This window comes from Gopherus evgoodei, chromosome 10 (genome assembly GCF_007399415.2).
Source record: "Gopherus evgoodei ecotype Sinaloan lineage chromosome 10, rGopEvg1_v1.p, whole genome shotgun sequence".
In the NCBI taxonomy this organism is placed as follows: Eukaryota; Metazoa; Chordata; order Testudines; family Testudinidae; genus Gopherus; species Gopherus evgoodei.
Window position 1 is genome coordinate 34,271,667 of NC_044331.1, and position 14,926 is coordinate 34,286,592.

Genomic DNA, 14,926 nt, shown 5'->3' on the forward strand with positions numbered 1-14,926 from the left:
CCGTCAGCACCAATGACTGAGCCTCACAGTCCTTCCAGGTTGACAGTGCCAAGGTCCAGAGAATCTTCATTTCCATGACAGTCCTCCACTCTGACTCCCATTCCCATTCCAGGTCCACAAGGTCTTTTCCTCTGCCAGTCTACAGTTCCATATGTCAAACTATTTGGCTTTGTTCACAAAATACGACTTCCTTACCTATAGTAAGCTAATCGATTTCAGTGACAAGCTGCCCCAACACAATCAAGCCTGATTCCAGGCTATCCTAGAGGAAGGGAAACTGGTGGCCAGGATTACACTGCAGGCTGCACTGGACACATCACACACCTTTGCATACCATGGCTATGGGGATCATCATGCACGGAGAGTTCTGGTTGCATGAGTCCAGGTTCCCGAAGGAGGTCCAGACCACTTTAGAGGGACTTCCTTTTGATGAGTCTCACATCTTTAATCAGAGACGGATGACTCGCTTCACTCCCTCAAGGATTCTAGAGCCACTCTGGTCGTGGGGCATGTATACACAGGTACCCAAGTGCAAATTCTTCTATCCACCTCCACCCCAGCAATTCACAGCTCCCCAGTTTTTCCAACAATAGTGCTATGAGCCTCTTTGCAAATGGCAGAAGACCCAGCAACCCTGTCACTCCACTCCCATCATCGGCACAACCTTCTGCTTCTCACACTCAATCCTCTCAGAAACATTATTTCTGAGCACACTCAGAGAGCTGCCAACCACCATGCCACATGCTGTGCACCTAACCCACCATCTTCGGCGGGTGCCTAGCACTCCTCTTACCAGCTTGGAGTGTGATAACCATGGACACAAGGCCTCTTCTGGCACCTGTGTCATCAGTAAAATTGCAATGTTCCAACTGCAGAATTGTTACTGGTGATGATGGAAAGACTCCGCCAGCTTGACGGACAGATCCCAAGGTGAGCACACAAGAATGACAGTTAAGAAAAATTGATTTTTTTTGTGACTTGAGTAATCATCAGTCACTTTTTGAAGCAATGCTTTAACTGTTCAGTCTTGACCCTGCAAACAGTATAGAGTGGTCAGAGCTCAAGGTCAAAGAACTGAGTCATCTTGGATTATTTCTGAATCAAGCAGCTGATAGTTTCATCCTGGTGACTGTAGGGATAAACTGTCACCTATTTAGGTTCTGACTGCAGATGTCAGTCATCTCAAACAGCTGTTTTCCCCAGCATTTTCCTATAATATGGCATGTGCGGGCACAAATGAAATTCCGCATCTGATTGTTCCTTGAAAGGAGCCAGTCTGTATTCTGGTCTCCTCGTGTGTCTCCTTTCATGCTGTTTTTACATCACTGTATTTCCATTAACTTGAGTTACTTCTGATTTACACCAGTGTGAGAGAGAGGAAAACTAGCCCCATACCAATCGGTGCACTCAGACACACAAATAGAGAAGTTCCTTTTCCAAATGTATCTATTTTGGGAGCAATAACACACCAGGAGAGAAGTGATTCCTGCAGACTGCAACAAAGGCTACATCGTGGATGTATGGGGCTCAAAGCTAAATGCCTCCTCCCAACCTCTGGAGAAACTTCTGATTTTACAAGAAGCTTTTCCTGTTTCATAGTGATGGTGTCTGATAGTGCTTGGTGAGTCACTTGTGCCTGGTCATAAACAACACTGTTGGTGATTCAGGTTTCAAGGCTCAAGCACAGTACTTTAAAGGCAAGTAAAATGACAAGGGCCTGATCCAAAGATTATTGAAATCAGTGGAAATCTTTCAGTTTACTTCATGGGGCCCCACATTAGATGGAGAACTAGAATGGATTTCAGGCACAAAATGTGGCTCTGGATTGGAACACCTCAAAGTGTGTGAGTATTTAGCTCTGGGGTTTTCGTTCAGGTCCAGCTCTAAGAATGCAACAGATAAGACAGCATATTACGGTGGGAAGAGAATGAGTGAGTTGAGCATGAGCACTGAGAGTGGAGCCAAAAGTACAGGAGCCCAAATATATTCAGACCATATTGCTGGGGTAAGTGTCGATTCATTGCTATATCTACATGTGTATTTGAATGAATTAAAGAGAATACTACAAAGAGATGCTAGAGCTTCAAAAACAACAAGAGAATCTGGAAAATTTGGTCACTTCCCAACTGAGACAACCTATTTTGTGTCCCGACTGTAGAAGAAGAATAAAGGTAAACATTAATATATGCCATACATTTCTCAGACAAGCTCCTGTGCAAGGATTTCCATACACACCCAACAGAGAGCTTGGAAATATGTTTTTGACACCACTAGATATTATCTGCATTAGATCTGATGTGCTCTTTCATTTTACTTTCATTCATCTGGCCATCTGCTGTGGATATGCTACTCCAGCATGTCACTTCTGGATGGCTGGATGCAGTTGGCAGGCATGCTCAGCGGCTGGATAAGCAATCCTGTGGCAGGGAGCCAGAGTAGCTGTCACCGTGTTTCTAGCTTATGGTAATTAACTGGGTTGTTTTTCAGGGGAAAGGGGTTGTTTAATCACCATGCTGCTAGAAGCCAGGCCATCTCCTACACAGCAATGATTCTCAAACTTTTGTACTGGTGGTCCCTTTTAGAGTCTCTGAGTGCAACCCCCTAAAAAATTAAAAACACTTTTAAATATATTTAACACCATTATAAATGCTGGAGGCAAAGCGCGGTTTGGAGTGGAGGCTGACAGCTCACGACCCCCCACGTAATAACCTTGTGACCCCCTGAGGGGTCCCAGCCCCCACTTTGAGAACTCCTGTCCTACAGCTTCCCCTGTTCAGCATTTTGGAGTCAGAGGGCGTTTCAGGGGGCATTTGGAGTTTGCCTCTATATAAATTGCATCTTTGGGGTTTAAGTTTAAGAATGACACTTTCTGCCTAATGGCTTATGGAATTTATTAGCCAAGTGGGGAGGGAGATAAACACACAGAATTATATCTCTCATTTTGAAACTTTTAGGCTTTTATACATGAAGTTTAAAACTCAAGTGCTTTGGTTCCAAGACTATTCTAGGAAAGCCACGGTCAGAGCTGGATTAACGCAGGGGCTTTAGGGGCTGCAGTCCAGGGCCTCGAGCTAAGGGGAGCCCTACAAAAATAAATCAATAATTATATACAATTCAATGGTCACCGACCCGTCAATCGCAATCAACTGAGTGATCCTGGAGTCTTTGCCAGTCGATCGCGATCTCCAGGCTGCTAAAAGTCCAGCGGCACAGCAGGGCTTAGGCAGGCTGCCTGCGTGCCCTGGCCTCACGCCACTCCCAGAAGTAGCCAGCCGCTGGCACGTCTCTGCAGCCCCTGGTGTACGGGAGAAGTAGCTCCACGCACTGCCCCCGCTCCAGGGCCGGTGCAACCATTTAGGCGAACTAGGCGGTTGCCTAGGGCACCAAGATTTGAGGGCACCAAAAAGCGGCGCCCCCCCAAATTTTTGTAAATGGTTGCAGCTGCTGCTGCTGGAGAGGTAGTCTGAGCTGCCTGCAGCTGGCAGCACAGGGCACCCCCAGGGTCAGCGCACCGCCGCGGCAGCCCAGCAGCCCGGGGTGCCCCCGGGGTCAGCGCGCCGCCGCGGCAGCCCAGCAGCCCGGGGTGCCTCCGGGGTCAGGGAGCCGCTGCGGCAGCCCACGGTGCCCCCCGGGTCAGGCAGCCGCTGTGGCAGCCCGGCAGCCCAGGGCGCCCCTGGGGTCAGCGCGCCGCCGTGGCAGCCCGGCAGTCCAGGGCACCCCCAGGGTCAGGGCGCCGGTGCGGCAGCCCAGAGTTCGGGCTGGCGGCGGCGCTGACCCAGGGGAATCCTGAGCTGCAGGCAGAGGCTCAGAATCCTCTCCCTCCCAGAGCAGGGGCTCCAGCCTCTGCAATTTTTCTCGTTGCCGGCAGGGGCGCCGGCGGCTGGGCAGAGCTGCGCAGCTCTGCTTAGGGCACGTGGCAGGGGCCCTGCGACAGCGGCGCAACACCAGGGCTTCGCTTCTGGAGGAAAGCGGGGGCTGCCCCCTGGCTCAGCCTCCATGTCAGCCCCAGCGTCCCAGCCAGGGGCACGGAGAAGAAAAGAATCTCAGCAGTGGTTGGTGGAGCGGAGGAAGAAAGAGGACCCCAACGCTCATGCATTGGGCAAGGTAAGCAAGTGCCTCAGGTGCCTGTGCCTGCCCCCTTGGTCCTTGGCTGGTCCCTACTCCCCTTGTGCCTGGACGGCTGGAGAGAACAGCAGCCTGCAGAGCTGAGCTGCCCCAGTGCCCCCAGGGCACCCCCCCTGACCCCATCCCCTCCCACAGCCCTGACCCCCCCAGCTCCGAGCCTAGTCCTTCTGAGCTGGAAACCCCCTCAACCTCATCCCCCCACAGCCCTTACCCCCAGCTCCGAGCCCAGTCCCTCTGAGCTGGAAACCCCCTCGACCCCATGCCCCCCACAGCCCATGACCCCCAGCTCCGAGCCCAGTCCCTCTGAGCTGGAAACCCCTGACCCCATCCCCCCAACAGCCCTGACCCCCAGCTCTGAGCCCAGCCCCTCTGAGCTGGAAACCCCCCTGACCCTATCCCACCACATCCCTGAGCCCAGCCCCTGTGAGCTGGGCACCACTGAACCCAGATCCCCACCCAGCTGTGGGCAACAACAGCACCACCCCCAGGCAACGACAGCCCATTGGTACCAACTATCACAATCACCCAGCAACTGCCCATTATGTAATTGCAAATGTATACAGACCATTACAGCTTTTAATGTTTTTAAATAATGTATTTAGTTTATTTTCAAATTATTACAAATTAATTTTTGAATGTATATCACTAGTTATTTTTTACATTTCCTAATACATGTTACTATAGTATTGCAAATGTTTTATGGAAGGGGCCCCCGATTTTGCTTTGCCCAAGGCCCCCTGAGTCCTCTGGGCGGTCCTGTCTGAGTTTTAAGCCCTGCTGCTGTGTTTTGCCTGCAACAGGCAGGCCTAAGCCTGTGAGTGACCCCCATAGCAGCTGCCTGAAGAAGTGCTTGGGAGAATCACGCAGAAGAAGCGTAATATTTGTTTGAGTTCTCTCCTCATGGAGGCTGTGCTCCACTGGTGCAGGACAGCAGTCTTAGCAGGACTCTAGGCCAGCACCTTGCCTCAGTTTTGTAGATTTGTAGTGCACCCATCACCGGGCTCAGTCTGGCACCGCTACCCTTCACCAGTGCCCAAGAAGCAGTCAAAAAAGTTGGATGGACTGGTTAAGTTAGTTGTCATGCTGTTGCTTGGCCAGTGTAGAGACCACTGAATGCATAGTATTCCTCTATGATGTTCTGTCCTGAGCAAAATTGGCATGTTATGAGGTAGTGCCTGTGAGGGACAGGTGTCTGTTTATGTATCCAGCCATCATTGTCTTAGGTCTTCTGCGGGGGGAGCTTTTCCATTCTGCTTTCATTGGTGACATCTGTGATGCTCTGGTAGACATCTATGAAGACAATACTCTGACAGGATCATCTGGCAATACATCACGAGTTGATGCAAAGGCTCTTACAAAAGCCATTTCTAGTTTCAAGTTTCTTGTTTCTCTTGTTTTGTGGTATGACATATTGTTTGAGATCAACATAACTAGCAAACAACTTCAGGCAAAAGAATTTGATATATGTGATGCCATTAATCAACTTGGAGAAACCAAGAAGTTTCTTGTGGGCCGCAGAGTGACGCAGCCTTTGAAAAAACATTGGTAATGCAGGTGAACTTGCAGAGGAGTGGATGTACCGGCACTTTTTGAACCAGATCCAATCCGTATTAGAAAGAAGAGGAAGCAGTTCACATATGAAGCAGATGACGAACCTATTTATGATCCGAAAGAAAAATTCAAAGTGAACTTTTACTTTGCAGTCATGACACAGCACTACATTCGGTTGAAGAAAGATTCACATTGATACACAAATTAGTTCAGTATTGGCTTCATATACGATGTTTACAGTTTGCAAAATAAAACACAAAAGCAAAATTATGGAACAATTGCTTGAATCTGGAGAAAGCTTTGCAACATGGTGAATCCAAAGATATTGATGCCTTTGACTTGTGCAGTGAATTGCAAGCTATTGCAAGACGAGTCCAAAGGAGTTCATCACCACAAGATGTATTGAACTTCATATGGGAAATAAGCTGACAGATAGTGTCCCTAACAAAGTTATTGCTCTTCGCATCCTCTTGACTCTCCCAGTTTCTGTGGTCAGTGGTGAGCGAAGCTTCTCGAAGCTCAAGTTGATAAAAACATATATGCGAATATCAATGTTGCAACAAAGACTTGTTGGGCTATCTACCTTGTCAATAGAACATGACATTGCTCACAGCATTGACTTGGAGGAACTTGTTTCTAAATTTGCTAAACTTAAAGCGCGGAAACATAAATTCTAAATTATAACATGTTACTCTGTGACCGTGTATTGTGTATAATGTATGTGATTTGGGGGGGGAGGGGGCGCAAGATGGAAGTTTCGCCTAGGGCGCAAAATATCCTTGCACCGGCCCTGTCCTGCTCCCAGGACTGACCCAGGAGCCAGTGCTTGCGAGCACGGGCAGCTCACAGAGACACGTTCCCCTCCCCCACAAGGGACGTGCAAAGACATGTCAGCAGCCAGACACTTCCGGGAGCAGCGTGGGGGTATGGCAGCCTGCCTGAGCCGTGCTGCAGCGCCAGGTGGGAGCCGCTTGTGGTAAGCACCTCCCAGCCAGAGACTGCACCCCAACCCTGTGCCCGAGGTCAGAATCCCCTCCTGCGCCCAAACTCCCTCCCAGACCCCGCACCCCTCACCCTCTTCTGCACCCCAACACTCTGCCCCAGCCTGGAGCCCCCTCCTGCAGCCAAACTTCCTCCTAGAAAGAAACTAATATAACAGCTGTTCTAAGGTAAGAAGTAGGCTATTTTGAATTAACTTAACTGTATATTTTAAGACTGAAATGTAACCACAGAACAGCTTTATATTAATTAAAAGGCAAATTTAGCATAGCATTAATAGCCTCGATGTGATAATTTTGTTTTAAATTAGGAAAAAGACTTGTATTTAGGGGCCCCACAAAATCTAATAGCCCCTGGCCCACAGGAGAGTTAAGCCGCCCCTGGCCACGGTGTAGAGGAAGCTGACAGTGTGAGCTGCCCAAGCTGTATACTTTTGTGCACATGCATTTGCATATATACAACTGCAGTTTCCAGGGTGATCAGTGCAGCTCTTTCGATGAAAACTAAAATAGAGGAGTTGAATGAGGAGAAAAGTTGGAGACTAGCAAAGAGATCAGAACGGATAATTAATTGACTTTACTTCTAGTTATAAATCCACTTCTAAGGATCAAATTCTGTCCTCCTTACAGAGCCCAAACACCTGCTGACTACAAAAATGGGTTTGTCTGAAGAGAAATTCAGGAAAATCAGGAGGTAAACCTGATTTATATTTTTATATTTTTATTTTTACACCATTAAAATATGTCTTTCCCCAAAGTTTCTCCCACTATTTATTTTTAATTAGTCAAAAAAAATCTTTTTAAATCCCAGGAGAATTAAGATGATCTCAATACAAAGTATGTAAAATCCTCCACATGAGAAAATGGAGTTTCTAAATAATTTTCTTCTTTCATGAAGACATTACACATCTGTGTCCCTTTAATTTGCCTGCAACCAGACCATGGTCTCTTCAGGATTATTTTCCCAGGTATCTGGAATAATAATAATAACTTTCCAGTGCCCATTCATTGTTCCCAGGAAGGGTGCCAGTCTGATATAGCAATTAAGTAGCACTGTGGTGCTGCAAAATACCCTCATTTTCTATATTATTTAAAGTCAACAGACTTCAGTGGCTAACAATCCATGCATATATAGGAAAGGGGAGTAAATCAAGATTTAATCACATCACTTTTGTGACATGTATAAAGAAACAAAAAACAGCCTATCATTGTACAAAACCCAGGGGCTGCACAGAGGAAGCCATTTGCAGTGCACAATCAGTTCCTACAGTACCTAGGAGCTGTTCTACATAATTGTGAGCACCACTTACTGCCACCTTATCTGTTAACTACTTACAGATACACAGCATTCCTATAACACAAGTCCTGCCACAGTTACATCAGTGGTCTTGTCTAGGCTAGGAAAAGATCATGCTTAACTAGACTAGAAAGGATGTAATACCTTTAAATTGTGTTGGCCGGTTGTGGTTCAGCTACAGTTAATCATGACCATCTAATTCATTTTTAAAGTTGCTAGAAATTGTCTGTTAGTGTTTACAGAATTCTTAATTAAAAATGACTTTGCTACCATGTTTTTCAATGCTACTATTTTGCTAGTCTAGGTGTGGACAATGGGCATTTTACAATTTACTTCAATGGACCCATAGTATCGTATTCCCAGAATCTTGAAATTAAATAAGCATTGGTGAGAAACAGCTGGCTAGTCTATCCTGCATTTGATATGGAGAAGGACAGAGGATTCTGTCGCCAAACATACCTATAAACTCTGTTCCTCTAAAAAGCAATGGAACTGGTTTTTAGAGGGACAAAATGAAAAAAGATAGATCTTTTGCTTAAAAAAAAGCCACTTGATCATGCATATTAGAGCTGGTCAAATAGTTATAAAGCGAATAAACCCTGATTTGTAAATATTTTTATGACTCAAAGTGGTGAGTTCAATTTCTTGGGTCACATTATTCATTATTGGTAAGGCTGCGGGTTTGTCATGGAAGTCACAGCTCAGGCAGCAACTGCACCAGTCGCACCAGCTGCTGCTGGGGCAGTCCCGGGCAAAGTTAAGTGTGCCCCTCCCCACCAGCAGCAGCAGCAGTTGGGGTGTAGGAGGGGACAGGGTTAGGGCACAGGACTGGGTGAGGTGGGGTCTGGGTGGCGCTTACCTTGGGGGCAACATCCCCCTCACTCAGCTGCTAGGCTGAGGCATGGCCAGGCAGTTCTGCGCGCTGCTTCTGCCCAGAGCACTGGCTTCGCAGCTCCCAGTGGCCAGAAACCGTGGCCAATGGGAGCTGTGGGGGCCGTGCCTGCAGGCAGAGGTGGGATGTTGCTGCTTCCAGGTAGCCCCCCGCCCAGAGTCTACCTCATCCCATCCCATGCCCCAACCCCCTGTGCCCCCTCCCATGCCCAAACTCTGCTGCTGGGGTGGAAAGAGGTGCGGAACCAGGTAGGGAGCCCACTGGCCACACCAAATATCCCCCCACCAGCACCAGTGGGGGTCCCAGGCATTGTGCTCCCCTCCCGCCAAGTACTGGGGCTGTCCTCCTCCGATACCTTCTCCCTCCCAAGTTTTAGTGGGAATATATAGTAAAAGTGATGGACAGGTCATGGGTCAGGAATTTTTTTTACTGCCTGTTATCTGTCCCTGACTTTTACTAAAAATACCCATGACTAAAACATAGCCTTAATTATTGGTGATCATTCAGACAACCTCTATGAATTGCTGAAAAGGTTTGCAAATCCTGAAAGCTTCAGAAATGTTTACACACCTGTAAATTCATGCTGGAATGGCACAATGCCTTATTTTCCTATTTTAAAAAATTCCGTCATCCAGTTAAGAAACAGAAACGAGACAGAAACAAGTGACTCAGGGTTTGTCTACACAGGGAGTTATTCCTAATTAACAACATGTCTGGACACTCTTATTCCAGAAAATGTACGTCCCCACGTGGGCTTAATCAGGAACAATAGGTAGACAAATCCACACACACTCATCTAGAGTGAACATTTGAGAAATAACACACAGATTGGAAATTATTTGGCAAATTATTCTTACACAAATTTTCAAAGAAAATCAGGATCCATTTGCAATGATTCACAAATGGGGGAAAGGAGGTGAAATATGTAATGCATATAATTCACAACAGATGGTTTACATCCACATCCACATAATGAATGGTGCAAGGCAGGTTTTTCCTCTCAACGCAAAATCTGTAACTATATAGTCACTTACATACCTTTGGTGAAGGAATGTCTGGATTTCAGCCAGGTCTAGGCATCCGAGCACAGAATTTTGTTGTTCCTCATTGGTGAAGACAGCACTACTTCTGTAAAATCTCACATCCAGCAATAATACTTAGCATGGAGATTCAAAAAGCTGAAAATTGTAGTTGTTGTCCATAGAAAAAAAAAATAATGTGTTTGGTTGGTCAGTCTGTTTTAGAGCCAGTTTAGCTAGTGTGTCAGCTAGTATGGAGTCCTACTGTAGTGCAGCTATTTCTTTTTCTGTTGCCCATTGATTAAACCAGTAAGGTTTCTTACTGCAACCTACTGAATGAATATTCCATGTCAAAGGGAATTTAAAGTTCCATCCCTTGGTTCTCCAAAAAAAACAAAAAGTCTTTCTGAAGAAAAGATGAAGGAAAGGAAAGATTGATTTCTAACTACATTTAACATTCTCGCTTTTACTTCCCTTCATCTTTTATTCAAAAAGAGTTTTTGTCTTGTTTGGAAACGTCCCTTTCATAGTATGAGTGCGGCAGCATTAGATGTGGTCAAGTAAATCACTAACCACATGCTGGCTGAATCTTCCACTAACTTGTCTGTCTTCCCACAGAAAATAACCATGTACTGATCTGCTGAAAATGCCTTACTCTCTCCTAGATCCTGAATTTTTTATTACACAATAAATCTTTTAAGTTGCAACCTTCCCACCCCCTTATTTTCCTTTTGGCATTTTCTCCCTCACAAATAATAAATTAGATTCCTAGTAATAATTTTCTCTTTCAACATATTTATAGGGACCTTTCCATTTGATTTAACTTGCTGATGCGTAGAAGGGATAAGTTGAAGACCTAATTTTAATTTATTTGTTTTTAAAAAGTTTTACAACTGTTATAGACCCTCCTATTAATGAAAAAATAGAATGTCAGTCATATCACATTAAAATTATCTTTTCTTTGGATTTAAAAATTCCTCTCACATCAGTGGCATCTTAACTCTTTAAATTTGAACCTCCCTCTTCAGGAAAATTAAATCAATTGTGCTCCAACTGCAGACTCATTGTCTGGTGTTAAAGTCAAAATGAGTGGGCACACTGAGTAGATATATGTGGCACTTCTTAATATGATATTTCTTATTTCTGAGGCCTGGTCTATACTGTGAAGCCACCTTGTGTCGACTTAATTGTGCACGTATTCATGCTTAGATTTGTCTCCTGCAGATGAAAGCATCCCATTATGGCAACACACTAATACCACTTCCCCAAAGAGCATTGCACCATGAGTGAGGTACTGAGGTCAACGTAGTGTGACTGTAGTCGTGGTGTGACCTATGTTGACCCTAACAGTTCTCCAGCAGCTGTCCTACAATGCCCAACAGTGACCGCTCTGGTCACAGTGGTAAACTTCACTGCCTAGAGGCCATGGAGACTGGAAGTCATCCCACCCCTGCTTTAAAATTGTAGTGAATTTTTGTAATGCCTTTTCCTGATTGCCCAGCTTGGTGAGTACCCCCAGCAACTGTCCCTTGGTGTGTGCTGCTGCCCATGTCAGCTTAGGGTGACCAGACGTCTCGATGTTATTGGGACTGTTCTGATATTAGGGGCTTTGTCATATATAGGCAACTATTCCCCTCTCCCACCCCATGAAAAAAATGTGTCTTGATTTTTCATACTTGCTATCTGGTCACCCTATGTCAGCTACATGCTCCAAACGTGCTCCTGCCTGGAGTAGACAAAAAGTATTGGATATCCTGGATCTATGAGAAGAGGCTGTGCAGGCACAGCTACGCAGATGTCATAGAAACATTGACATTTATGAGCAGATTGCACAGAGGATGCAGGCAAGGGGCATGACAGGAATCAGCAGCACCCCAAGTTCCTTCAACACTGATGTCTCCGTGGGCAGAGGGAGATCCACCGGCTCAGCACTGTGCTGTCTTGTGGCCATAGCAGGAGCAGAACAACCAACTGAGAGGCAAAATTTTACTGAATGTGTTGGGAGCTTCGCCCTCCCACCCCCAGGACATGTTTGAGACTCCACCACAGTCCTGGCAGTTGAGCCTGGGCAAGCCCAATGCAGGGAAAAGAATCTCGGGTAAGTGTGTGATGCATGTCCAGTTACAACATTTCAATGTACTGATGGCGTCCAACCACAACATAGCAGGACACAGCTATCAGCTTTTAATTAATTTACTCATATTAGACAAGATAGCAGTACAACAAAGAGAGGCAGAGAGAGTTATAATCTGCTTTTCATGCCCCTGTAGAGTTAGGCAGGAGGGGGACGTGCAGAGCAATTTGCTTACGTGCACAGGGATGTCCCTTCAGTACTCCTGAGATATCTTGATGAAACGTACATGGAGGTACTCTGCAATCCTCTTCCAAAGGTTTCTAGGGAAAGCACCCAGTCCTTGTTATTGTACAGGGCACCAGAACTCATGGGATGAGTGGCAAACAGAGCATATTAATTATAAAGGTACAGCAAGCACTGCAAAATGAATAGGTTAATTAACAAACAGTGTTATCATAAATGTACACCAAGCACCATGCAGTCCCTAATAGCCTGGTGATGGAGTGTATTCCCTACACTGGCCCTGAGATGGTAAGTTAGGCCAGGCAGGCCTAATTAACCAGTTGAGCAGCAAGTAGGGGAGAGACACAGACTACAAGGAGGCTACTAATTAGAAGCAGGCTCAACTGGGCAGGAACAGGAGAAGCCTGTATAAAGCCCAGGAGCTATGAGTAGCAAAGGTGGGCTGCAGGGAAACAGTTACTCTGAGAGGAGGTAGAGTGCGTTGGCAAACCCAAAGAGAGAGAGCCAAAGCCAGTTATGTAGGAAGAAGCCATGGGAAACTGCAGCAAGGACTAGGACAATACAGGCCTTGGCTGTATGTTGTAGGGTCCCTTGGCTGGAACCCAGTGTAGAGGGTGGGCCTCTACCAGCCACTGGGCAGTGGAACAGGGCATTAGAGACATCATCTGGGACAGCTGGTCTGGAAGGACTGCGATCTCCCCAGAAGGGAAGGAACTTAGTGTCCTGTCTGGAGGGCCAAGCCATGAACTGGAGTCAAAGAGGCTGCAGACTGAGAGAAGACAGGTAGAGAGACCACTGAGGAGGGCACAACGCTTGGCAGAGCTAATCCCCAAGACAAGCAGGAGGAGGTGCCACAAGCGGTGAGGGGATCCCGTCACAAGTCCCCCAGATATAAGGGCCAGGTGGAGCACAGTCCACCACACTGTGTTCCTGTGGCTGATGGTAAAAGTGCTCTTTCAAGGCTTCCCTCAGTCACAAAGCTCCATGCTGAGCTCTTCTAATAGCCCTTGTGCCAGCCTGTTCAAACTTGGAAGCCAGCCAGTCCCCCTCTACCTTCTTGGCAACCTTTGCCTCACAGATATTATTCAGGACACAATGGGCAGCTATAATTATTGGGTTCTTTTTTTTTCCCCCCATTGAGATCCAATTTTGTGAGTAACAATGCCAGCGTCCCTTCAATCTACGTTCAGCTGTCATTCTGCACCTGCTGAGAGGATAGTTGAATCTTTCCTGGGTGCTGTCAAGGTTGCCGATGTATGGCTTCATGAGCCTAGGGTGCAAGGGCTGGCTTCTCCAGGATCACTGCTGGCATTTCAACATCGCCAACATCGTAATCCACCAGCTGGGAAAGAAAGTCCCTGCTTGCAGCTTTCTGAACAGACCTGTGTTCTTAAAGATGTGAGTGTCAGGCTCCTTCCCTGACCAGCCAACACTGATGTCAGTGAAGTATCCTCGGTGATCCACCAATGCTTGGATAACTATAGAAAGTAGCCCTTTCTGTTGATGTGTGGCCAGGTGGACTGGTGCCAAAATAGGGATTTGCATGTCATCTCTTGCTTCACTGCAGTTCAGGAACCTCATTGCTGCAAATCCAGTGTATCCTGCCCATTGCCAAGAGTCACTGTCCTGTATAGCAGGAAACAGTAATGGCCCTCCACTGTGGATTTGCCAACTCCAAAATGATTTCCCACTGATAAGTAGTAATCTTGCATTGAAAGCTTCCACAGTATGGTCACCAGTCACTTCTCCACTTTCAGCTCTCATTCGGGTGTCCCTGCACTAGATGGGTGGAATGGGCTCAGCACACAGATCCATTCCACATCTGAAAGTTCTGCGACCACTGCTCATTGACCAAACCCGCATTACAATGTGATCCCACCAGACAGATCTTGTTTCTCAGGCCCAGAAGCAGAGCTTCACCATCTACAGCTGCTTGAACAACAAATTAAACAACCTTGAATCGGTTTTCACTATGTTGCACAGTAATCTCTCTTCCATGAAATTGTCGTTTTCCCTATTGCTGTGGTTCTTCTTGCAGCGCTGCAAATACCAGAGGATCGTGTGTCCTGCCTTTGCACTGCTCATGACAATAGTGCAGAGCTGTGTGGGCTCTATGATTCCGTCAGCGATGGCAGACAGTGTCAAGTCCTGAGTCGGTAAATGAAAAGCAAAAAGTGAACATGTAGCATCAATAGTGAAAACTAAACTCAGTTAATAAAAAAAAAGTCCTGCTTTAATCCAAGGTATTGTCAGTAACACATATAAGGAAATAATTGCATTAAAAAAACAGTATAAGGGCAAATTCTGTACTGTCTTCCATCCTGTGCCATCCACGGACATAACTGGGGTTGAATGGCATATAAATCAGGGCAGAATTGGGCATGTGATCTTTTTGACTTAACATTGTCCCTTTATTGGAGGAATATTACTATCTACTGATGACTTCTTCTTGTGTTTTTTTTTACAATCCTACCAAAACAAAACATTACACTGCACACACACAGTTGTATAGGGGAGAGAATGAACCATATGTGACAGATATGTGTCATGTTGCTGGTGTGGTACTGGAAAGCAATTGGATACTATGGGGATGAGGGTGGTACAAGAATCAGTAGAGACTAACAGAATGACTTCAGTTCTAACACAAAAAATTCCCTTAGGATCCATTAACGTTGTATCAGAAATAGAGGAATGTCACTAGAAATCATGGAAATGTTTCAGAGACTG